The following is a 27,970-nucleotide window of genomic DNA, read 5'->3' on the forward strand; positions in this document are numbered from 1 at the left end:
TAGGTTATCCTCGTTATCGGAGACTAAGATTAAGATTTTTATTTGTCTTTCTGCCATCTTATATTCTTTTCCTATACTTTTAATGTCTTCTATGATCTTGTCCATTACTAAATTAAAAAGAAATGGTTGATGGATTCGACCGTTACTTGATGGAAGTTCATTTTATCTAACAATAAAACACTGAAAACGTTTGTTTTCTATACTTCCACAAAATTTATTACAACTATGTGACTACAGCTGTTTCGGCAGAGTGCCTTTCTCAAGTGATATAGTTTACAATGTGTTTGCCTTTTTAAGTCTTTATCTGAAGAGGTTGAGGAGTGGGGAGCTGTTTGTCTCGAGTTGGTCATTCAGAATTATATCTGTATTTTTCAGTTTATTAATTTCCATAGATTCTAAAGCCTTAAGCTATCTTTTTTAGAATCTATGGAAATTAATAAACTGAAAAATACAGATATAATTTTGAATGACCAACTCGAGACAAATAGCTCCCCACTCCTCAACCTCTTCATATAAAGACTTAAAAAGGCAAACACATTGTAAACTATATCACTTGAGAAAGGCACTCTGCCGAAACAGCTGTAGTCACATAGTTGTAATAAATTTTGTGGAAGTATAGAAAACAAACGTTTTCAGTGTTTTATTGTTAGATAAAAAGCAATGGGCTCAAGCTATCACCTTGTCGGACTCCTGAGTTGATTTCTACTTCCGGCGTTAGTTCATTCTCGACTTTTATTCTGATTTTGTTCTTCATATTAATGTCTTTAATTATCCTTATCATCTTGTTGGGCTGATTTCTCTCCTTTGGCAATCTTAGCACATCTTCTAGTCTTATATTTATACATTAACTTCAAGTTTAACACCAACCAACTTCAATAAAATGTACAAATGAATCAATAATAGTAGTTATTAACAGTCTTAATTTACCCAAAAAAATTATAAATAAAATATTTTCTTTTCATTTCGTAAAAATTACCTGTTCCTTTAAATTTGCCCGTCTGTGTTTTTGCTCGTATATTATTAAAATATTACACAAAAGAAATGGTCCATGGCTTGCGTATATTGCTGACCTCGTGTATTGATTTCAATTTAAACTGAGCTGCACCACGAAATTTTTGAGAAATGTAAGAGAAAAAGTAATGGTAATCGTACAAACATTTTTCAAACAATACGATGTATTTTTCTGATTAACTCAATCATGTGAAAGAAATAAGATAAATGAAACCTGTCAGAAAACGAGAGATTTTCTAGGATTTACGAAATCAACGTAGATTATTTTTCTCAGACATAAGCCAGGGTATTACATTTAATGCTCTACAGGGTGTCGCATAATAAATTAATTATTATCAAGGGTGATACGTGATATAAAAACAAATTATTTCTGTATTAAGTTGTGTATTTCCGATACGGACATTAAGATGTCAAATAGAATAGTTGTTTATAAAGCTCAATAGGCCTTGAATATCTAGGGCTGAAACAGTGGCGACGCGTGACTTTTTCTGAAGTGTTACCAAAACCAGATGCAAAAAATCCTATTTAAAAAAATGAAGATATGGCTAAATGTATATATACACTCACCGACACAAAATTCCGCCACCCAAAATTTTTGGTTAAGTTTGACAATCTATAACTTTATTATTTGTACTTCGATTTTCAAGATTCTTGCACGAGTTTGTAGGTACATGTATTGATGTCAATTGCTATTATTCTGGTAACAAAAATTTTTTGCTTAGATGGCATTATACGGGAGTGAATGTAAGCGTTGTTTTTTCTCCTAAATTAAAAAATTCTGTGGAAAAATTGGAGGGCTGATTTTGTTTCATACCCTTTTTGTATTATCCTGGAGGTATCACTATGGTCTTGTTTTTGAATTATCTGAATATTTTTTTTCTTGTAAGAGCTGTAATTAAAAACACTGCTTTGAAGGTTTATTTAATTAAAAATAACAAACGCACATAATTAACAAAACAAAACAAATTTAATAAGAAAACAAAACAATTCAATAGCGGTTATGTCCACCTCTTGCAGCAACGACTGCTCGCAATCTGTTTAGCATCTAATAAAGATGTGTTTTCCTTGCCTAGGGAATAGCCCGATATTCCTCCACTAGGGCCATAAATGTACCAACTTTTCTGGAGGCCTAGGATGACGGCAAATAGATTTTTTTATTCATCCCATAAATGCTCAATATGATTGAGATCTGGGCTGCATGCGGGCCATTCTAATCTTATCAATCCAACCTCAATTGTATGAGTCAATCAATGTTTTTATTTACAAAAAATGGTACAGCTCTTACAAGAAAAAAGATATTCGGATAACTCAAAAAACAAAATGTTGGTGATGCCTCCGGGAAAATATGACAGGACTATGAAACAAAATCAGCTATTCTATTTTTCCACAGATTTTTTTAAAATTGGGAGAAAATACAACGCTTCCTTTCACCCCTGTACAATGACATGCAAGCAAAAATTTTTGTTACCGGAATAATACCAAACAATATGAATACACGTACCTACAAACTGGTGCAAGAATCTTGAAAATCGGAGCACAAAAGTAATAAAGTTATAAATTGTCAAACTTAATCAAAAATCTTGGGTGGCGGAATTTTGTGCCGGTGAGTGTAGCTTCAATAATATCATTTTGTATATGACTTGAAACTCTCGAAAAACAGATGTGTCTAGATGTTGATAAAATTTTTGATCTTTCTTGGCAATTAATGTTAACAATTCCCCGTAATTGCCTCGATTGTCAGAGTCGTCGCACTCAAAATGATCACGAAACGCTAGTTCTTGTTTGGCCCAAAAACATACAGTATCTCTTATAAGTGTGCTAAGGATATACCATATATATATACCTATCTATTTTTGAACAAACTCATTATGTTTAGCAATATTTGCTTTAAAAGCTTGGTTAAGAGAATTTTTGATTTTTGTTTTGCCAAACTGAATCAAATTGGGTATACATCTTACATGTAGGTAACGGAGAAATTTCATGTCTCCTTTTTAAAAATCTAACACCATTTAAATCGTGAACTTGGTCCACCCATTTTTCTGTAGAAACCAGAAGACATGGCCAACAATACAGTATATTTTCCTTGCAACGATAATATAACCAAGGATTTTCACTGTGCCAACTAAATTTAAAATATCGAACTACTTTTGTTGATTCCTTTTTTAAATTGTTTAAAATAGGTCTTTCATTTTTAATAATCTCATTTTTTTCTTCAAAATTATACAAGGAGAATTACTTTTCAAGTAGTTGATCGATTAAGAAGCGACACTCATCTATGGTTAACTGCACGCACACTTTTTATAGGTAATGTCACCAATTTTAAATTTGGTAACAGTCCTACTGATACACAGCGCGCTTATGCCGTCGCTTCTTCAAAATTTTCAGTCACTAGCCGGTCCCGAGCGCCAGCGTGCGTATATAACCATTGTCACCAGAAATGAGTCTGGTAACAAAGTATAATAAAGTGCAACGGAGTCACATAAACTCGCCAATATTTTCGTGTCTACGAGTAGTTGGCTATTTAGTGAGTTATTTACTGAGTTAGGTACTATTACCACATAATATAATAATATATTTCTATTGGTAAAAATACTGGTAAATAGAATTGTTCATCGTCATAAAATATTTATTTGCAAGATTTTTAACTGTTACCAATGGTAACAGTGGTTATATGGACTCTTCGCCAGTGGGCTGAAAAGTTTAATTTTCCGTTACTATTTACAATTATTTATATAAAATATATTTAATATTCCTTATAGTCTTTCCATACATGTCTTAATCACTTCCTTCTATTGATTTCTGTCCAGTGCTTTTTTTTCCTATTTTTAATATTATTTTCTTGTAAGCCTTCATATACACCGTCCTTAGATCTCTGTGTTGATCTACCTTTTTTTCTTTTTTGTATTGTCTTTGGTGATAGTACCATTTTCGACATTATTTCCTTTTCCATTCTTTCAATGTATCCTAAATATTGTATTTTCTGTGCTTTGAATACGGTCATTATTTTGGCTCGTTATATAGTTCTTCAAGTTCTTTGTTATTCCTTCTTCTCCATTCACCATCTATTTTCACACCTTCATATATTTCTCTTTGTATTTTCCTCTTTTATCCTTCTAAAAGGTCTATTTCTACCATGGCACCCATGTTACGCATGCATATATAGCTGTAGGCTTAAAAACTGTTTTGTAAATTCTAATTTTTGATTTTTTAAGACACATTTGGATTTTATTACTAATCGCAGTACTTCATACTTTTTATTTCTTTTTGTTATTATTGCCTTTATCTCTCCTTCCTCATGTCCCTTTTTATCTAATTTTCCACCCAGGTAAGTATCTAAGTTCTAAAACCCTTTTAAACTTGCATGTATTTTCTCCCTTTATCTCCAATGTGAAATTTTATTCTTTTTTTTCTTTATCTGTTTCTCCCATTGTCACATATTTTGTCTTTTCCTTATTTTCACATGCTTTTTATCAGATCATTTATCTCTGTATTCAGCTTTTTTCCTCCTGCTTTTATCAGCTTCGCCGATATTTCTATTATTCCTGGTCTTTTATTATTTTTTAGTTCCTTTCTTTTATTTTATATTTCTAACTTAGTAGATATTTCTATTACTATGTGATCATCTTTAATTTTGTGGATTGTTTAATACACAAATATAAAGTAATATTAATTATTATCTAAAGTTTAATTATCATTAAATTTTAGTAGCTAAGCTTACAGTTTTGTTGTTTACTTGAACGTAGTGAAAATTAAAATCGAACCCGCCTATTGGATTAGCCGTCGTGTCAAGCAAAAGTATTCCTCTAACTATTCTAATAACCGATCGATGGTGGCTAGTAGAAACGTTTCGAAACCTCAAATTTATATTCCTTAAACCGGGATATTCCTATAACCGGTATTCTATATATCCAGGAAACTATAGGAGAATAACATTGCTTAACAGTACTCTCAAAGCATTCACAAAAACTGTACTGTAAGAAGTCACCAAAACTATAAGCATACGGGAAGAACAACAATGTTTCCGGAAAAATGGATCTACCATTGCATTGATGCAATATTTGTCATCAGACAGATATTCAAATCCATAGAATCCATAGAATTTGTCAAAAAATCCATAGAATTTAATAAACCTGCATATATGCGTTTCGTCGATATATCCAAGGCTTTTGACAAAGTGCGATTAAAGGACGTGTTAGAAATGGGAGAAAAAGGGCTAAATCACAGGCTAATTAACCTAATACACGATACTAACAAACAATGTAACACAAAAATAAGAGTAGGATGTTTGACAACAGAAGACATATTTAAAATCACAGGAATCCGTCAAGGCGATTCACTGAGCCCTTTCATATTTAATTTAATAATGGACAAAATAATAGAAAACCTTCCCAGAACAGCTCGATTTAAGATGGGTAACACATTCCTTAGAGTCGTTTGCTATGCCGACGATGCTGTCCTTATCACCGATTCTGAAGACAATATCTAAAGGTTACTGCATGCATTTAATACTAAAGCTAAAAAACTCAATATGCTCATCAACACCGAGAAGACTAAGTGCCTAGTAATTTCCAAAGAACCGATAAGATGCTAACTGGAAATTGACTCTAAAATTGTGGAGCAGGTGAATCATTTCAAATATCCTGGTGCGGAAATAACAAACTATGGAAATCTCTCAAAACAAGGTCAGAGAATAAACAGTGAAGCTAGAATCTCGGAATGCCTGAAAGAAATCGTATGGAAGAGCAAGAGCAAATACCTGAAATATTGAAAGCAAAGTCAAAATATATCAACCAACCATAAGACCTATTATAACATATGCGGCAGAAACAAGATAACACAAATAAAACGCTACAAATGATGAGAACACTTTAAATAAGAACATTAAGAAGTATACAAGGCAAAAGTCTACGTAACATAATAAGAAATGAAGACATCAGACAAAACTGTGGAATAGAGGACATACGAAGGTGGACAGACCTAGCCGAAGATATTGGAAGAAACATATAAAGATAATGGAGGACAGCAGACTCGTTAATAGCGCAAAAACGATTAACCCAATAGGTAAAAGACAACAGAGTAGGTAGACCACCAAAACGATGGCGAGAATACTGGAGCTCATCGTCCGGGGAGCATCTAAACATTCCGTATATGTATTTGGCAACTAGGAGTTTTCTATTGGTTCCTTGTGGCACGCGGCCATATTTCAACCAATAGGCGGCGAGGTGCCATTCACGTATACGGAATGTTAAATATTCGTAGACGGAAATAGACAACTTTTTATTAGAGTCGATTAAAAGGAAATTGATTTTAAAATACTTGTTAATGTATTATTAAATAAAAATAAAACAATTATAGTATTTGGAATGTTATTTGGTGCGAAATTCATATGCGGAATGTTAAATACTCGTAGGCCAAAAAAAGACGACTTTTTATTAAGTCAGTTAAAGAATACTGATTTTAAAATATGTTGTTAATGTATTGTTAAAGAAAATAAAACAATTATTACCTATATGGAATGTTATTTGGTGCGAAATAATGCGAATGGTATAGACTTGGGAGACATTATTTCTTTATTAGACTAAGGTTTCGCTTTCGCAGAATTTTTAATGACTTTACACTTTGTTTAGACATGTTTCAGCTATTTAATTCTGTTGTAATTTAGGGCTGTGTGCTACCAGACGAAAATAGCCGTCTTTTTTTATCTACAAAGATTTAACATCCCGTATATGAATTTCGCACCAAATAACATTCCATATGCTATAATTGTTTTATTTTTATTTAATAATATATTAACAAGTATTTTAAAATCAATCTCCTTTTAATCGACTCTAATAAAAAGTTGTCTTTTTCCGTCTACGACTATTTAACATTTCGTATATAAATTTCGCACCGAATAACATTCCGTATACGTGAATGGCACCTCGCCGCCAATTGGTTGAAATATGGCCGCGTGCCGCAAGGAACCAATAGAAAACTAATAGGTGCCAAATACATATACGGAATGTTTAGATGCGTCCGGCAGGCAAAGACTTGACGGCAATGAACAGGCAGTAGCCTACTAGCATGATCGATCATGCTAGAAAGAAGAAGAACAAGAAGAAGAAAGGTTCGACGGTATTTTGAAAATATGTTATGTTCTGAAAAAATCAATATTGGAAATACTTTTTACAATTTACAACATAGTTGAATATATACTTAGTATAAAAGAGATTCCAATTTAATTTAGATTTATGTCGTAAATAAACCGAGAGAGGCAAGATAACTGGTTCCCTAGTTATTTATCTTTGTGGCGGCTACAATTCGGCGGCGCTGGCACTCCTGAAGAATATTTGCGGTGGTGGTCAGCATTTCAGTGAAAGCCGGCACCGGCACAGTTATAAAACACCTACAATAATAAAGTGAGGTTGTTCACGGAAATTATGTTATTTTTTATCTTTCCAAATATCTTTATCTAGATATTTCGTAATTTTCAAGTTTGTTTCAGAAATAAATAAATTCCAAAATAAAATATTGTTCCATGCTAATAATTCAGATATTTTATAAAGAAGAGGATGCAGAGGGCCTGAACATTTTTTTAAAGATGTATTTTTGAAGTAACTATGATTTATGGAATTTTTTACTTTCTAAATTTTCAAAAATTGATTTTTTGCCGTAAAACATTTATTAGTGTTAAACAACCTTTTCCACAATAAAAAAGTTTTCCTGTAGCTGGCTGTATACTATATATTACAAAAATTAATTAAAATCGTTTATAAAAGGTATATAATTTATTAAAATTCCCTTAAAAGGGCTACATCACAAATTCAGAACTAGTTTTCGATCTGAATAGGTATAGATCATCATCAGTGCTGAACAAAATTGAAAATATATGTGTAAAGACCCGTTAAATTTAAAATGATACAGTCATGGATATGTTACCGGCCAAACCCGATTTCAGGACAAACTAGTTTGTCCTAAACGCGGTAGGATAAACTAGTTTAGTCTAGATCTAGATCAAACTAGTTTATCCTGATATTAATATGGACACTGCAGGATAAACTAGTACGGCTTAGTATAAACAATATAGTATAATACATTCCAAAATAAATAAACTTAATAAAATACTCTGTACTTGGAAAATAATCGTTTTATTAAAACGATAATGATTCGTCGTTAAAACTAATGACAGATTGTAATATAAACAATCATATTATAAATAATCAGTGTTTATTTTATAAAAGCAATAATTATTATACGTCAATTATACAAAAATTGTGAAGTATTTATTTTTCCATGGAGTGCTTTACACTTTGAATTGCAAAGTAACATTGCCTTCTTGCACTTGCATCTGTTCGTGGAATAGTTTTTGTTGCAGCTGCATTTGATAAAACCTTGTCGTGATCCATCTTAATCTCTAGTAGCTGCAAACCTTAACGATATTTCAGAGTCTTGTTCTACATCTTGCTAAGTTGGCACCAAACTTTGTGTACTTCAGAAACTATATACACCTTTATTGGGGTATTAAGGTCTCTAATACGTTTTTACTCTTTTTCAGATCTGAATTCGACATGATTCGATTTGATTTGTCGTCAAACTTTTTTAGAGGTCGTAGATATAAACTAAGGCTCCATAATATCGTTAAGGGTTGCAGCTACGCGAATTTCAGTTGGATCACGAGAAGGTTTTGTCAATTTTATAATTGAGGTTTATTGCTTTTATAAAAAAACACTGCCTATTTAAAAAAAACACTCATTATTCTTTAGAATATGATTGTTTGTATTCCCTAGTGTCCATTAGTTTTAACGACGAATCATTATCGTTTTAATAAAAATGACTATTTTCCAATTATACAGTATTTTATTCAGTTTATCTATTTATTTTGGCTATGTACGTATATTATAAAGGCCTTACTAACTTATCCTGCAGTGTCCGTATTAATATCAGGATAAACTAGTTTGGCCTAGGCCAAACCTTAAGCAAGAAACCCATTATGAACGCCCGGCAAGGCACAGCCCGGCACGGCACGTCACAGGCCGGCACGTCCAAAAACCCATTTGTAACGGCCGGCACGGCACCGGAAAAATGATCTGAAAATGACCTGTCCATTGATCAAAATTTTCGGATATTTGTACCCATACATTGTCCTTTTTCTTACTATCATGATAACTTGAGTCCGATGCATCATACAAAAATGGGTATTCTCTGACACTCTCAATTAAAAGTTCTTCCATATTATTTCAAAAGAAACAACACGCTTTCAATTAAAAAATCAACAATAAAATATATCTGCTTACTACCAACAATTATGATGCACTGGCGCCGACTGGCCGTTCAGGCCGTTCAGGCCGTTCGACTTCAACGGATTTTATTCTCCTCGGAGAATTTCGGCCGTTCCGTTTGCGAGCTGGACTGTGCCGGGCCGAGCTGGCCGCTCATAATGGGTTACGTTGCATTTAAAACTATACAAATGAATTTGGACTGTCCTGTGCCGTCCCAGGCTGTGCCGTGCCGGGCGTTCATAATGGGTTTCCTGCTTTATCCTATCGCGTTTAGAACAAACTAGTTCAGGGGTGGCGAACCTTTTTATATTAGAAGGCCAATTTTCATTTTACCATTTTTGAGAAGGCCGCATCCATATATATATATATATATATATATATATATATATATATATATATATATATATATATATATATATATATATATATGTATACGATTTAATTAAAGGGATTTATATGCAACATTAAAATACATAATTTTCTTTGCAATTAAATAGTTTATTTTTTAAAATGACATACAATTAATAAATTCCAGAAAATTTGACATTTAATTTTACGATTAAGAAAATTTAATGGGATTTCTGTGGTTGTTTATTGGATGACAAAAAAGAAATATTTGGTTCAATTGACGTGGTACGTAATTTAAGTTGATCTTCCAAATGAACATCACTTATTTGACTTATTAGGCGGGTTTTAATTCGAGTCATGTATGAAAATGTTGCCTCGCAACAATATGTACCTACTTCCAAAACATGAAAGAATTCTTCGTGCGTGTTGTCTTAGACGAGGATAAATAACTGCAGTCTTCCATATTTCAATAGGATATTTTTTTGAATCGAATTGTGATTTAAAGATATTATCTTCTCCTATCTCAAATAATTCCATTTGATATTCTTTGGGCGCTACGTCGATATCAACAAGGTGTGGTTCGAAAGTTAATTTAAGTGTGACAACAAGTTTTTCAAAATCTGAGAACCTTTTATTATATTCTTCAATTAATATATCCAGAACAGAAACACACTCATCCAAATTTTGAGGGGAATAATTTTGCTCCATCATAATTATTTCCGATAACTGTGGGAAATGTTCTTTAGCAATTTCTAATCGACTTAGTAAATATTTAAAGAATAAAAGTTTCTAATAAAAGTAAATATTTCTTATTTACATTTTTGTCTACGGAATGGGTGTTTGTTATTTTTATAGCGTGATTTTTTATTTTATATCTATAGAAAGACTAATAATGTCATCCAAACAAAGTAAAACTGAAATATTTAATTTCTTCTCAACTTTTATTTTAAAATTAATTTTTTCTTTTTGATTTTTTTTGTAAATATTTTTGCAATTTTTGACCCTTGGTTTTGGCGCCCCTAAAGGATGGCGCCCGTGTGCATTGCACACTTTGCATATATGGTAGCGGGGGCCCTGGACTGAAATCAAAATCCACATTTTTTTACATAAGTTTGCTTTCACAGAAAAAAAATTTTATTAATAATTGTTCAACTGATAAAAATTTTTAAATTGTGCAATGATTACTAAAATTTAAAATTAATTGACCCGTATTTTACTACAATACAATAGAAAACATTGTTCGATGTTTGTAATATATATTATCTTACAACTTACCTTATTCAAAAAATAAAAAACATTTAGTAAAGTTGATGCCTTGATCTTTTTTATCTTTTTCATTTTTACTCAGTTTGAGTATTTAGAAACTGTCTTTCGGTCCTTTTCCTTGACGAAGGGAAGGTAAATGCGTAGCCTAAGCGTCCTCTATGTGCTTTCTCCTACTTTCGTCGTCTCTTGTGATTATATATTATAAAATCCGGAGATATGGGATGTAGCCAGAAAGCAGTTTATTAACGAAAAGTCTTGGATTTAAAATATTGTTTATTATATTTTTATTTCAATTATTCTAATTGTTTAAAAGGTAGTAAGTAAACTTTGCATCTGGGGCTTTTCGTTGTTTTCCTCGTAATACGAGAGATGTCGCTGAATTGCGTCTCAGAGGTGAGTTCATTGCATTGCGATGGTTTGCCTTAAATTGGCAAAATTGTTTGTATTTCCTTCAGAGTTGAGACTTCTGAGCTTCACCGATGAGGCATACGGATGCTGAAATAGCTATATGGAGATGGTGGTCCAACTCTGAATCAAATATAAACAAAACCTGCCTTGATCTTTTTTATCTTTTTCATTTTTACTCAGTTTGAGTATTTAGAAACTGTCTTTCGGTCCTTTTTCTTGACGAAGGGAAGGTAAATGCGTGGCCTAAGCGTCCTCTATGTGCTTTCTCCTACTTTCGTCGTCTCTTGTGATTATATATTGTAAAATCCGGAGATATGGGATGCAGCCAGAAAGCAGTTTATTAACGAAAAGTCTTGGATTTAAAATATTGTTTATTATATTTTTATTTAATTATTCTAATTGTTTAAAAGGTAGTAAGTAAACTTTGCATCTGGGGCTTTTCGTTGTTTTCCTCGTAATACGAGAGATGTCGCTGAATTGCGTCTCAGAGGTGAGTTCATTGCATTGCGATGGTTTGCCTTAAATTGGCAGAATTGTTTGTATTTCCTTCAGAGTTGAGCCTTCTGAGCTTCACCGATGAGGCATAAGGATGCTGAAATAGCTATATGGAGATGGTGGTCCAACTCTGAATCAAATATAAACAAAACCTGCCTTGATCTTTATCTTTTTCATTTTTACTCAGTTTGAGTATTGAGAAACTGTCTTTCGGTCCTTTTCCTTGACGAAGGGAAGGTAAATGCGTGACCTAAGCGTTCTCTATTTGCTTTCTCCTACTTTCGTCGTCTCTTGTGATTATATATTGTAAAATCCGGAGATATGGGATGCAGCCAGAAAGCAGTTTATTAACGAAAAGTCTTGGATTTAAAATATTGTTTATTATATTTTTATTTCAATTATTCTAATTGTTTAAAAGGTAGTAAGTAAACTTTGCATCTGGGGTTTTTCGTTGTTTTCCTCGTAATACGAGAGATGTCGCTGAATTGCGTCTCAGAGGTGAGTTCATTGCATTGCGATAGTTTGCCTTAAATTGGCAGAATTGTTTGTATTTCCTTCAGAGTTGAGACTTCTGAGCTTCACCGATGAGGCATAAGGATGCTGAAATAGCTATATGGAGATGGTGGTCCAACTCTGAATCAAATATAAACAAAACCTGCCTTGATCTTTTTTATAAAGTTGATACAGTTATACACCGGCAATTTCGTTGCCTCGACGTTATTTGGCTGCGTTCCTTTATGCAACTGCGAGGATCGTTTTCATGGACGTATAAATAAAGATGGACTAGGCATGCTCTATTTTTTGTTCACCGAAATTTGAAGCCAAACAGTTTATAGGCGCGGGAAAGGAATCGAGGTGATAGCACATAGACTGTGACATTTCCTTCTTAGTCAGTGGCGTACCTTCCAATAATTGAACGGTATTTGAAACAATTTTTTTGTTTAAATAAATGATTACTAATGGTATTTTTAGTATCGTAAACTTTTTTTTATCGTTTGGTATCGTAAATATTTTATAATTTTTAATTTATGAAAAGGCCACAACTTGGGCAAGAAAAGGCCACTTGCGGCCTTAAGGCCGCACGTTCGCCACCCCTGAACTAGTTTATCCTAACGCGTTAAGGAAAAACTAGTTTGGCATAGGCCAAACCAGTTTGTCCTGAAATCGGGTTTGGCCGGTAACAGATACATTGACAAAAATTGTTTTAAATAACATGGATGTTATAAATAATACATGATTAAGCACCGGACACCATTTATCACAACTAGTTGCCATCGACCGTTCAAGATATGAGGTAGCTGAAATACAGGACGTGTCCCAACTCATGTGAGGGACAAATAAGTATTGTTTGTACTTGTTAATTATCACAAACTGCCTGAATCACCAATTTTCTACCTTTATCCGTATGTTATGTCGGTTTTTCTAAACATTTTCTATACGTTTTATCTCAAAACATGAAGAAAATCTTGAAAATATGAGTTCTGGAGGAAACAAATTCTTGTCCTTTAAGTGCCATCTCCGCGTCGGAGATCAGCAATGATCATAGCTATTCGGATGTTAGATACGGCTGCTCTGAAAAGTTCATTTGATATACATCTGTACCATCCTCTCAGATTGCGCAGCCACTATATTCTGCGTCTCCCTATGCTTCTTTTTCCTTTAATCTTTCCCTGCATAATCAATTGGGGCAAGTTGTATATCTCTCCACGTGTATGTATGTCCGACAGATTTCAATTTTCTTGTTTTGATGGTATTTAATATTCCGATTTCTTTATTCATCTTTCTTAGAACCTCTTTGTTTATGACGTGTTCTGTCCACTATATTTTCAGAATTCTTCTGTACACCCACAGGTCGAATGATTCTAGTTTTTTCATTGATGCCGCATTCAAGGTCCAAGCTTTCATTCCATAAAACAAAGTCGAGAAAACGTAGCACCTACCCAACCTAACTCTTAGTTCCAACTTCAAATCTCTTGTGTAGAGCACTTTTCTCATTTTGTTAAAATTTGCTCTAGCCTTTTTTATTCTGATTTTGATTTCCTGTAAGTAATCTCCTGTTGATCATTGTTCCAAGGTATGCATATTGATCGACTCCGATATTCGATATTGAATCCGTTTATGAAGAGATTTTCATTATTTCTTTGAGTTTTCGATATTCTCATAAACTCTGTATTCTTGACGTTCATTATTAGACTGTATTTTTGTCCTAACTCCGCTATTCTGGTCACCAGACTCTGTAGATCCCCAATATTCTGAGCTAAGAGGACAGTGTCATCTGCATATCCGATGTTGTTAATGGGAACTCCATTTACCTTTATTCCAGCTGTTTCACCCTCAACAGCTTTTTTCAAGATCTCTTCCGAGTAGGCTTTAAAAAGAACTGGCGACAATACGCACTATAGTCTCAACCCACGTCTAAGTTTAATTTCCTCTGACAGCTGTTCGTTAACACGTACTTTTACTCTCTACGTAAGTATAGTATAAATTCGATATAATCCTGAGGTCATCGTAGTCTATCTTCTTTGATTCCAGGACATGCATTAATTTTTCATGTCGTACTTTGTCGAATGCTTTATTATAGTCAATAAAACGCACATTATATATCTTGATTGATGTCCAGGTACCTTTGTATAATTATGTTAAGTGAAAAAAGAGCTTCACGAGTTCCTAGGCCTTTGCGAAACCCAAATTGCGTATCATTAATGTCTATGTCCACTTTATGATAAATATATTCGGTTATTGATGACTTTCAGTAGCAACTTTATCACATGGGACATCAAGTTAATGGTGCGGTAGTCGCCCCATTCTCTTGTGTTTTTCTTTTTAGGGAGACAAATAAAGATTTAAACGAATTAGATGCCTGTAAAAGCCTCGGGTTTAAGTAATACACCAATAATAAAATCTCGTGAACTTACAAATATGTTAAGAAATTTTAAATTAGATTTCATCTCAGACATTTAAACTGAAAAGTGCTCACTTATGAACTTCATCCACTTGCTGTCCATGCTCAATTAATAATACTACTACCAAATAAGTTCGGAAGTATTCATCAAACTGATTATAAAATTTATTTAGCATAGAAAGTTATATACTTTTAGAAAGTTTTCAAAAGTGAACTTCTATAAGAAGATTATAATTAAGTTTCAGTTGGCCGCATCGGGTAGCCGAATAGTTACTTTATGAATTTTTTTCCGGTAAATATACTAATGAGATTTTGTGGTTTATGAATGAATTACTGTAATGTCATTTTAAATTTTCATATATTTTTATTCATGTTAATAATGAATAACACATAATCATTACAGAAGACAGAGAAATATAGTAAAATAACTAGTAAAAGACGCGAAGAAGAAAAGCTGGAAGAAATTCGGCAAAGAATTCAGTTTTGGAATAAAATGAGAAGCATGAAAGAAACAAAAAGGAAACAAATAAAAGGAATTAGAAATGAGCGAAATGAATTGAAAACAAACATACACGACATACTAACCATATGGAATAAACACTACAAAGAAAAATTCGAGGCAAAAAACCACCAAAATGAGGAGATAGGAGAGCAAGAAAGAGAAGAGGATAGGGACAATCGGTTAGAAAAAATTAATATCAAAGATATTGAAGAAGGATTGTGGGAGTGCAAGGCAAACTTTGGCTACTGGAAGTAATGAGGGAAGCATGGAGAACAGATACGATACCGAAAGACTGGGAAGAAAATTTATTGATACCAATACACAAGAAAGGAAATGAAGCGGAATGTGATAACTATAAGCCCATGTGCTTATCATCAGTGGCATATAAAGTCTACACCGGGATAATAGAAAGGAAGCTCAGGAAAGAACTGGAAGGAAAACTAGAAGAAGTAAAAGCGGCTTTCAGGAAGGAAGGAAAAACGAAATAGGACTAATACGAGAAAACAAATAAACGGAAACAGATGTCCAATAATAAACCTAAGGAGAGGAATAAAACAAGGAGACAGTCTTTGCCCAGTTTTACTCAAATTAGTAATGGATAGAGTAATGAAGAGCGCTAAAAGAAGGTCAAGGCAATTACAGCCAACAATAGGGTATAGGAATTTAATACCAGCGAGAATGGAGGGATTACTATATACAGATGACCTAGTAATAATAGCAGACGATAAAGAGAAAATGCAAAAATTAATCAATATCTGGGTGGAAGAAATAGAAAATTTGAAAATGGAGGTAAATGTAAAGAACATGAAGACCATGATAGTAACCCAAAAAATAGGGAAGAAATAAACCAAACGATATTTAGGTGCAACAACGAAACAATAGAAACATTCTCGACGTTTGAATACCTGGAAGTAATAATATCAGCTAGAGGATGGAAAGCTAGACCAAGAAATCTCATACAGTACGAAAAAATCAAATAAGATCTACTATGCACTAAATAAAACAATATTTGGAAAGGAAGAAATAGGTAAAGAAATAAAACTGAAAGGTATACAATGCAATATCTGTAACAACTTTAATATATGCAAGTGAGACATGGGTAAACAATGCAAAAATAGATAGTACAATAAACGCAGCGGAGATGAAGCAGTTGAGAAAAATGGCAGGAAAAACAAAATTGGACAGAATAAGAAATGAGGATATTAGACAAAAATTGAAACAGGAATCGATAATAACAAAGATCCAAAAAAGAAAATTAAAATGGTATGGACACATTAATCGAATGGACCAGGGAAGATTACCAAAGCAGGTTATGGCACCAAAAAGATATGGTAAAAGAAGGAAAGGGAGGCCAAGGAAAAGATGGATCAATCAGATTATAGAAATTGGACAGGGAAAAGGAAAAACACATCAATAAATGAAAGAGTTAGCAAAGGACCGCAAGAAATGGAAGATATGGATAGAGGATTAATAAAACCTCCTATGCCCTGAGGGGCATAAGGAGTTTCGAGAAAGAAGAAAAATAAGTTAATAATGCCACATTCTCCTGTGTACACGTTGTAAAGTTCGGTAATCGGTTTGGTAAAGTTAGGTAATGGAACTATTATACGACAAGGTATCAAATTTGCAAAAATACCATGGAATCGGTAGTTTGTATATACTAAATTTACAATCAAGATGCAGTAGAAATAAACAAAAAAAGACAAGTTAAATGCTACTAGGAGCACTCCCGAATCATAATTTACAATGTATATACACACATTGTAAATCCCAAATCATGATTTAGAAAGTTTATACATTGTAAATTATGATTCGGGAGTGCTCCTAGTAGAATTTAACGTGTCTCTGTTTGTTTATTTCTACTGCATCTTATTGTAAATTTAATGTAGGTGGATAGTAGGATATTAATTATGTCCAAAAGAAGAGGGCTAAAAGCTTTTTTATTATTTATTAACTGCAATGTGGATTAGTTCTAATTTTCCATTTCTGTAGCACATTCATATGTTTCTTTAGTATATTAGTGGCCTATCATCATCTACTTTGACTTGACAGTAAAGTCCGTTCATTAAGATAGGACTTTAATGGTAAGATACAGTTTGCCGAGTAGAAGCCATTTTAGTTTGTACAGTAGTCCTGTATTCCATCCTTTGTCAAAAGCTTGCTGTATAACAAGAAATATTGAGATGCACATTTTCTTTTCTTCAATGCTCTTTTTGGTTTTATTGACGATTCTATGGCATTGTTGAGTTTTCTCACTAAATCAGAATTTATGCTCAGAAATTAAGTAATTCAAGTGTAGAACTTCATGCATTCTACTCAGCAAAACTCTTTCTAGTGTTTATATTTATACAGGGTGTTTGGTAAAGAATGGGTCATATCTTAACCTTAGATTCCTGAGGTTAAAATAGGTCGATTTAAGATAACTTACCTTAGTACGATAGTTAATATTAACCGAAATACAGGGTGTCAAAGTTAAACTTTTATTTTATTTATTCTTGAATATTTCCTAACAGGCATGGGATAATAACACAAAATTTGGTAATCGAGGGTTTTTTGGGACGAGAAATCTAAATTCGCTACCAAAAATGATGTATTACTCAGAGGGCCCTACATACGCCTTTCAGCGCTCATTTAATAAGTTCAAATTTTTTTATTGCCCACTCTACATACTTTCGGCTTCAAAATTTTTATTCTTTTAATATTTTTACTTAAAAATGTATACTACATTCATCTCGCTAAACTCAAGCGTTTTCGAGATCAAAGCATCTTAAATCTTCGAGGCAACATAATTTTTTACATACTATCATTGTAGTTACACCCGAAAAATAACTTAAAACCATAAAAATTTACAAAAATGTATCGCAAATCTCTTCAAATGGAATTTGCGATGCAATGACATAAATATGAGAAATGGCACAATTATTATGGTTTCAAATTTATTTTTCGGGTCTAACTACAAAGATCGCAGATTTAAAATGCGTTTATTTCGAAAACGGTCGAAAAGTTGAGCGAGATGAATGTAGTATATCTTTTTTAAGTAAAAATATTAAGAGAATACAAATTTTTATTCAAAAATATGTAAAATGAGTGGGGGATAAAAAAAATTGAACGTATTAAATGAGCGCTGAAAGACGTATGTGGCGCCCTCTGGGAAATACATCATTGTTGGTGGCGAATTTAGATTTCTCATCACAAAAAACCCCCACTTACCAAATTTCGTGTTGTTAGCCCATGCCTATCAGGAAATATTCAAGAATAAAATAAAAGTTTAACTCGGACACCCTGTATTTCGGTTATTATCAACTTTCGTACTAAGGTAAGTTAGCTTAAATCGACCTATTTTAGCTCAGGGACCTGCGGTTAAGCTACAGGCCATTCTTTACCAAACACCCTGTATACGAGCTGACTTCTGTAGGCGATTTGCCAGGTTTGACTCTAATAATGCTTTGTGCTTTGCTTGTATTTCAACTGCACGGGAACACGGGAAGTAGCAAAAGCGGAGAACGCTTTTGAAATTAGTTGTCAGTATTGCTACTGCTTTTTTGGAAGATTTTTGAGAACAATGTCATATATCAAATCACATCCTGGTGCTTTTTGTGGTTGCAGTTGCTTTCATTATACACTAAGCATCAAAATTAACGCACCACCTTAAAAATGGGATATTTCTGATGTCTCGTATTTCCTGTTGTTTGATTCGAGTGATTTTTTTAGTATATTATTATAGTATATAATATATTTAGTAGTATATAATATTGTTCTGAAGCTATTTCCTTGTGGCATTTTTATAATTAAGTATTTTCTATGGGAAATAAGCCACAATTTTACTAAAAAATGAATTTATTAAAGTTTCGAAGCCCAAATCGGGTTTCGTTGTCAAAATACAAAATACTATTGATATACGATTGTCAAAATACAATAGTATTTTGTATTTTGACAACGAAACCCGATTTGGGCTTCGAAACTTGAATAAATTCATTTTTTAGTAAAATTGTGGCTTATTTCCCATAGAAAATACTTAAGTATATAATATTATTGCTAAAGACGTGCTTAATATTTTGCTTTTCATTCGCCTATGTTGGATAACAAAAAAGTTAGGTACTTTAACAACTAGCAATGTTATTCATCAACACAGGGTATTTCTAAATAAGTGCGCCAAACTTTAAGGGGCAATTCTGTATGAAAAATAATGACCGTTTTCTTTATAAACATATTATGTCCGCAAATGCCCTGTTTCCGAGATACGGGATGTTAAATTATTTCTTACAAACTGACGATTTATTTATTTCTCTGAAACTGGTTGAGATATGCAAATGAAATTTGGTAGGTTTTAAGAGGTAGTTATTGCGCATTTTTTACATACAATTAAGAATTTTATATTCACCATTGGCGTGCATACGGATACTAATATTTTAGATACATCCCGAACTTATCCCGGTAATATCGAGAACTTCTGTTGGTGTGACTGCTCTTGCAGATAGTGAGAGTTGGCGTGGAGCATCTAGATATTCTTCGGTATCATTGTCGGTGATGGGTGCGGTATAGCTAAAAGTGCTACTATTTAAAAATGTGCGTTTTTGAGAAAGAGGTAAAATAGTGTTTTCAGTTTTGTATTTTTAGCTCGAATTATATGCATTCTTTGTACATATTTTTTTTTATTTAATGGCATAGACATTAGTCATTCAGCCAGTTGCAATAAAGAACATACAATCCTATCCCTAATACAAAATTAAGCAGAAACAATATAGTAATACAATAAGTAATACAATACAATAATAATACAATAAAAACAATAATGGATCTCTGATAAAATGATAAAGCATTTATGATAAAAAAGGATGCAAATCTGAACTTAAATCATAAAAAATATCATGCCGGCATACAAATCTTATAGGACCGTGCGTGTATCTGGCAAGAAATCTATAATGATATTGTATATTTGTTGTGAGCCTGTAGCCAGCAGAGACTGGATATTGAATGGTGCATGCATATCAAATTTAATTAAATTTTTATAAAGAGAGTTTGAATGCTGTTGAAACTTAGTACATTCAAAAAAGATATGATCAAGATCACCCTGCTTTCCGCAATGTTTGTAATTATCGTCTTCAATCACATTTATTTTATATAAATGACTTGGATAGCAAGCAAGCCCAAAACTTAGTTGATTTATAGTTGTTATATATTTACGTGGAGCTTTAAAACTGGTTGTATCACTGGTTGTAAAGTGGTGTATCTTGTGGGGTTTGTTAAGCAGTAAAGATTCCATTGATCTTTCCATATCGATAGTTGATTTCTTTTAAAAATAGTAATAACATCTGACACACATAAAGAATATGACAATAAAGTGCCTGTTGTTATACTGGATTTAGCTAAGTAGTCTACATACTCATTATCTTTGAGTCCAATATGTGCCTTAACCCAAATAAATTTTATATTGAAGCCAGAGTCTTCTAAATGCTTTAACATATCCTTTATTAAAAATATGTAAGGATTACTAAATGTTTTGGACAAAAAAGTATTTTTGATATTCTGTAAAACTGATAGGCAGTCTGAAAGAATTAACGTTTTTTTAGTATAAGAGTTTTTAATATTATATTTCAACGCTTCGAGTATGGCCAATGATTCCGCAGAGAAAATTGAAAATTCATTGGGAAGTTTGTATTTGAATTCGAAACCTCCTGAGGGTAAAAAAATAAGCACAGCCAGTCCCTTCTCTTGATTTAGATGCATCTGTGTATATAACTGTTGCATCACTGTAGCAGTTCAAAATAGATTTCAGGATATTGTTGCTGATTATGTTGTTTTCGTTGTATGTGGGTATTATTACATCAGTTTTATGGAAGAGAGCAAAGTAGTCTTTGTACATATACATCACAGAAAGTCAAATGTTACCTTCTAAAGTCAAAAAGTTTACTCCAAATTTAACTTACTCAAAAACGTTTAAAACATTAAAAACCTTAATTGGAACAGAGTAATTAACAGTGTAAGCCACTATTTAGTAGTTTTGTAGAGGTAAATAGCGCTTCAACAAAAATGTAAGCCATCAAGAACAAAACTTCAGGACGGATATAATCGGCTAGTGTCACATGTACTGTTGGAACTATGTGTGAAATCAGCATACAAAAACGATTATCCTCCATTATTGTCTACGCCCGTTTTGATTTGTTACTCATTCGCATTTCGCATTGCTGCGAAAACAACATTAAACCTTAGCGGTGTTTACAATCGACTAAGTCAGCGTTCTACTATTTTATTACTGCACCACGTGCTCCTTCAATTAGCGATTATTCAATTAAGTGGCACGCTCTAGCGAAATTTCCACAGAGCTTTATTACATTTGTTTTGTTGTTTGGATTGATCCCTGCTAGAATTAACCCATAAAAACCGCCGGAGACATTCATATTTTTTATTGGCCGTTAACTTTATTTAAATCATGTTTTTAAAGGCGCAGAAATTTCACCATACAGCCAGACACAAAATGAATAAGAAAATCGTCATCATAATAAACTGTATTCCTCTAAGACAGGATTATGACACTCTTTTCTCATCTCTAGCCTATCAAAGACTAACTCAAAGTTTATGGTGAATTATAATGATACTTTACTCTCTTTTCTAACGTCAATTATACTTAATATTCTAACGATAATACGGATAGCATCATGAAAAGGGCTGCTATTTTACGAGCAACAAGGAATCTAAAGAACCGGTGAACTAAAAGGTTTTTAAGCTGGAAACCTTACCTACTTACAATTTACAAGGAGACGGACGATAAATGGATAGACATGGGGAATCTACAATATGCATTCCATAACACCTCAATTGGATAGAGATATTTGAAAAGGAACCAAGCATCTATTTAATAGTTCGGAGAAAATTACGTCAGAAGTTTAGTTTAAATTATTATAAATCGTTGTTGAAACTTTACGATAATCCTTATATTCCATAGCATTCTATGTTGTTTTTTGGTTTATCTTTTTATCTAAAAGGGTGGATTTTTAATAATTTTGGCGCTTGATTCTGTTTCAAAATTAGAGGTAAATAAAACATGGATCCTTCTAGAAGGTTTATTGAACTTAAATAATACACCAACAACAAAACAAAACAAGAACTTGGGATATTATAAAATAATACAGAGTCTAAACGTCGTCTTCAATCTCAAAATCAATATCTTCTCCGAAGCCGTCCACATCATCGAATGTTTTCATAGAAGCTTCTAATGTCTGAAGGTATAAGTGGTAGCAAACTTTTAATATCAGCTAGTTCCTTACCTGTGATAGCTTTGCCTGTCGGATAGAGTATGTTAAGCTTGGAAGCAAAATATGATTCCGATGCCTGTTTTCCCCTCAGTCACTTTTTGATATACAGGGTGTCCCAAAAGCAGTGGAACGGTCGAATATTTCGCGAACTAAACATCGGATAGAAAAACTGAAAAATACGTGTTCAATCATTTTTAAAAATCTGTCCAATGACACCAAACACCAACCCCCAGTACACCCCCTGGAGGTGGGGTGGAGGGTAACTTTAAAATCTCAAATGGAAACCCCTAGTTTTTCATGCAGATTTGGATTTGTTACGTAAAAGTAAGCAACTTTTATTCAAGACATTTTTTGGAACTGTGGATAGATGGCGCTATAATTGAGAAAAACGATAGGTAAATTATAGAAACCGTCTAATATCTCGAGAAATACACTTCCAAATAAAAAAACCAAAAAAAGGTTTTTAATACTTTTCGAAAACCTATCGAGTAACACTAAATAGGACCCTCCAACCCACCCCCTGGAGGTGGGGTTAGGGGTAACTTTAAAATCTTAAATCGCAACCCCCACTTTTTATTACAGATTCGGATTCGTCATTAAAAATTAAGCAACATTTATTCGAAACATTTTTTAGAATTGTTGATAGATGGTGCTTTAATTGGAAAAATACGATTTATTAGCGCCATCTATTAGAAATTTTAAAAAATGTTTCGAATAAATGTTGCTTAATTTTTCATGACGAATTCAAATCTGCAATAAAAAGTGGGGGTTGATATTTAAGATTTTAAATTTACCCCCCACCCCGTCTCCAGGGGGTGGGTTGGAGGGTAATTTTTATTGTTTATCGATAGGTTTTCGAAAAATATTAAAAATCTGTTTTTTGGTTTCTCATTTGGAAGTGTATTTTTCGAGATATTAGACCGTTTCTATAATTTACCTATGGTATCAGGATAAATCGTTTTTCCCCATTATAGCGCCATCTATCCACAGTTCGAAAAAATGTCTTGAATAAAACTTGCTTACTTTTACGTAACAAATCCAAATCTGCAAGAAAAACTAGGGATTTCCATTTGAGATTTTAAAGTTACCCCCCACCCCACCTCCAGGGGGTGTAGTGGGGGTTGGTGTTTGGTGTCATTGGATAGATTTTTGAAAATGATTGAACATGTATTTTTCATTTTTTCGATCCGATGTTTCGTTCGCGAAATATTCGACCGTTCCACTACTTTTGGGACACCCTATATATCTCTGTATAGTCTTTATTTTCCTCATGGGTGTACTTGAAGAATATTGAAAAAGAATAGTCCTTTCTGATTTTTATTTCTCTAGCTTTCAGCCAATTAACTTTTTCTTCATTTATGTCACTTTTTCGGTTGATTATCATTTTTTTCTAACTCTTTGGTACTTAAAAAATCGTCTTTCTCCATTTGGTGTACTATACATTTTTTGGAGCTGTTTTTAATAATCTGTTTAAATTCGTTTAAAGTATAGACTCTGAACTGGTATTTTAATCCTCGTTCTATTTGGCCAAAGTCAGTGTCATTTGACAGGAACTATGGCCCGGAATAAGATATTTAAAATGGATCTCTTTTAATGATTTGTGAGATTCTAGAACGGCTTTAAGCATTAGAACAATTTTAATATTTCTGTTTTGCCCACCACATGAGTCTGACCAGAGTATTAATTTTTTCACTTTTGAAGGCATATAAATGTCAATAAACTTTTTAAGACAGAATCCAACTTCTTGCGCCCTTCTTCCGGCATCTCCCTCTCACCATAAGAAAAAGTAAGATGTTTTTGTAGACCCTGTATGTATTCCTTCATTATACACGGATAATTGTCTTTTGTAATAGACTATATTGGTAGGTATTTTGGGCAAACTTAAAACCTTCTCCATATCGTAAGTAATTACCTCCAATTGTCGTAACCGTGCTCGAAATCTATAAAAATCGAAATAGATCCAAGCGATATTTAGAAAATCTTTGAAAAAATTTTAGCAGTTGGTTCCTTTCGACAAACTAGATATCGCACGTCTAATTCTATAGGGACGTATGTCAAAAACTTAACTTGTTGGGAAATCGCAAAAAACGCTTTTGCGTGTCAGCCATGCTTTCTTTAAAAATTATTATTTTTGTTTATAAAACACCTATTCCTAAAATTTTTTCTTGATTGTTAAGTATGAGAATTGTTCTATAAAATACGGTAAGAAAAAAATTAATTTCTTAATTCAAAGTAGTCTTTTTTTTTCGATTAAAATCAAATAATGTATTATACGTCTCTATTGAATTAAAAATGTAATAAGGCCACTAAACATTGGCCACTATTTTGTATGTATAGTCTGTTCGCTAAACTCAGACGCAACTTTCTAGATATTTTAGTCGGTAATTTTGCCAATTTTAGTAAAATTGGCAAAAAATAATTACTAAATTGTTAATAATTACTAAATAGTTAGGAATTTTGCAAATTTTTGCAAAATTGGCAAAAAACAAAAAAATTATCTAGCAAGTTGCGTCTGAGTTTAGCGAACCGACTATACCTCTATTGAAATAAAATTGTATGAAGCAGGTGTGTCTTATTGCGATATCCGTCAGTATTGAATTATTAAGAAATGACCAAATAACTCATTATGAAGAAATGTGTCTCTCTAGAACCATAAATTAATTTCGACTTTTATATTATAATGAGAAATGTCTTCATAGAATTAAAATTAAAATAAAATTTTCTATTTGCATTAAAATTTGGGTCTCTATTGAATTAAAAAGTACTCAAGTTATGTGAAATAGCATGTGGTGTTTTATCTTTTACAAGTTTATATTTTCAATATAAATAAAAAACCAAGCTGAAAAATAAACATTTATTTAGAACTTAGTAACTAAAAAAATTAAACAAGGAAATATTAATTCCGATACAAATGTTGTCTTAATTAATAATTTGTTTTTGTTTCGTGAATTAATCTTGTTGTTACCTATTCTATTTGCAGTATGTCATTATAGTAATGTGCATAAAAGTCCGGGATAGGATTTTTATTGGGAAGGTCTCTTAGATCAGTTTTTTTGTGTTCCGATAGTGGAGGTCTTTGCAAGTACGCAGGCTGCAAACTTAGAGTTTCCAGAGGCTTCAGTTTTTTTGCTTTAAAGCTTCTCACAACAACTTCTTCATAATTTTCTTTCTGCGTTGTGAGATTCTTTGTAAAAAAACGATGATGGCTTGTTTTTTCGACCTTAATTACTTTAATGTTGTTCCATTTTACTACATTGCCACTTTTGTTTTTGCTGAAATTACTCCCCCACTCCTCTTGTAAACTTTTTAAATTATAGAAACTTTCACACGATAATTCATGTACCATGAATGGTTTTCCAGTTTTTCGCGAATTTTTTATCAATGTTACATACTGCTCCGGTGTATAGATGGGGCCAGATTTCAAATTAGGCTTTATTTATTTTTCGATGAGACTATGAACGTTATCGGCGTCGTTCTGTGTGTGACCGGTGATCATAAATTTATGTGTAATTGATTTAATATTGTAGTTTAGGACGGCAAACATGTAGGCAGTAATGACAAATTTTTTCTTCTGTTGTCCGCAGCAGTTATCAGATAAGAATATTATGTCCAAAGGTTCCTGACTTTGATCACTGCATTTTTTCAAATATTGGAGCACACAGGATCCAATTTCATTCGCACCGCGTTTAGCTGTGACCTCAGTCCACAAAAAACAGTGGACATCGCCGTACGCCGACTTGCTCTGTTGTAGGTTTGACAACTCCGTCATTGTGAAATTGTACGAACTGTGCTTACATTTATAATAGAATGAAGACACATCACCATTGGGACACTGAACACTGCTTGCAGGTCGTAAACTACTACTTTATTTTTTGGGGTTATGCCTAGTCTGTCCGCTTCTTTTTGCAATCTGCAAGCCAGTTTCTCTTCATGATGTTTGCCATATTTCTCATCCATTTCTTCTCGACTTGATTGATCTGCATTACCATATGCGACACAAAGGTCGCATTGATCTTTTTTAGGGGTATGAAATGAAATATTGAATTCTTTGTTGAACACGTGATAATATGTATGATAGGTGCCTGCCTCCTTATGTTCAGTTTCTTGTTGTTGTTTAAAATCTCGATAGAGGTCAGCCACTGTTTTGCTCCCATCTATATATTCACGAGAAGTGGAAGCTCTCAAATAATGGGATTCCACTCGTGGGATTGAATTTATGTGCCTCTTGATGTCTTCTGTTAGAACGGGGTTGATGGTGTGATGATTTTCGTGACGTCCACGCATATCTTTCGTGACTGTACCAGATGAAGACTTCTTCGCTAAAGTAGTGCGAATCATTTTTTCAGAAAGGTCTAAAATGTTGAGAAAGAACTGCTTGCATACTCTCACTTTAATACCTTTCACTGTAAGATGATAAGCTTTATTCGGACTTCTGGGCGTTTCTGTGTTGCTGTACTTGTACTTTGGTGTCACTTCTGTCGTACATGAAGTAAGGTATATTCTTTGTAAATTTATGTCACCTTGATCCCAAAACTCTTGAAATAGTTTCAATCTCGTTGCATGGTCAAAAATTAATTTCATTACTAACAAATTCTTACATAACATCAAAGTCACTACAAAAAACGGTCAAAAATTTACTTCTGTTGTTTTAAGTAGACCTAATATGCGACGACTTCTTCCATCTTTATTTAAGTTTATTCTTTTACGTTTCATTGTCGGATTCATTTTCGTGAAAAACAATACAGTACCTAAATTTTTCTTTTGATTGCAAATATTTACATATCACATTGGGATTTATTAATTCTATGCAGACACAATATGGTTTACTTCGAAGCAATCTGAAGCTTTTTAATTCTATACAAATTCATATTAAAATGAGGCAGAAATGGCATATAAAAATTGTTAGATATTTAACACAACACTATCGGAATTCCAAAAGCGACCTCTGAATGATATTATACCTTAATTCTATATTGCCATATTTTGATTTATGCACAGAAACAGAGTTTCGTTTTAATTCCATACTGTCACTTTACGCATTACATATTAAAAAATTAAAAAAATTTACTTCTATATACCTGTATTTCGAAATATGGCTGTATAGTCTCAAATTCTGTCGTGGTACTGGCTCGCTCTTTTGTATCGACACAGCTACTTCTTTGCAATGCGACAGCTCGTACACCACCACTCACTTCGAAGGCAGACGCAACACTAATACCAAAGAATACTCCATCCAAGTTGGATGGAGTATTCTTTGCTAATACGCTCCGTATAGAAATAAATTTTCGTTAAAGATCGTTTATTTCGATAGAGACGCATATATTCAAATCTATACGTGGGAGTTAGATAGAAACTAGTTTTTTAGATTGAACGATAGGTGGCACTACATGGAACACAATGGCATCCGTAGTTTGATTTAGCCACATTTTGAGATACGCCCCTATAGAATTAAACGAACGATATGTAACTGTAATTTTAAAGTTGGCGCTTGGTGTTCTGGTTAATAGATGTCGTTGGAGTCGTTCTG

The sequence above is a fragment of the Diabrotica virgifera genome, chromosome 10, assembly GCF_917563875.1.
Source record: "Diabrotica virgifera virgifera chromosome 10, PGI_DIABVI_V3a".
Lineage (NCBI taxonomy): Eukaryota > Metazoa > Arthropoda > Insecta > Coleoptera > Chrysomelidae > Diabrotica > Diabrotica virgifera.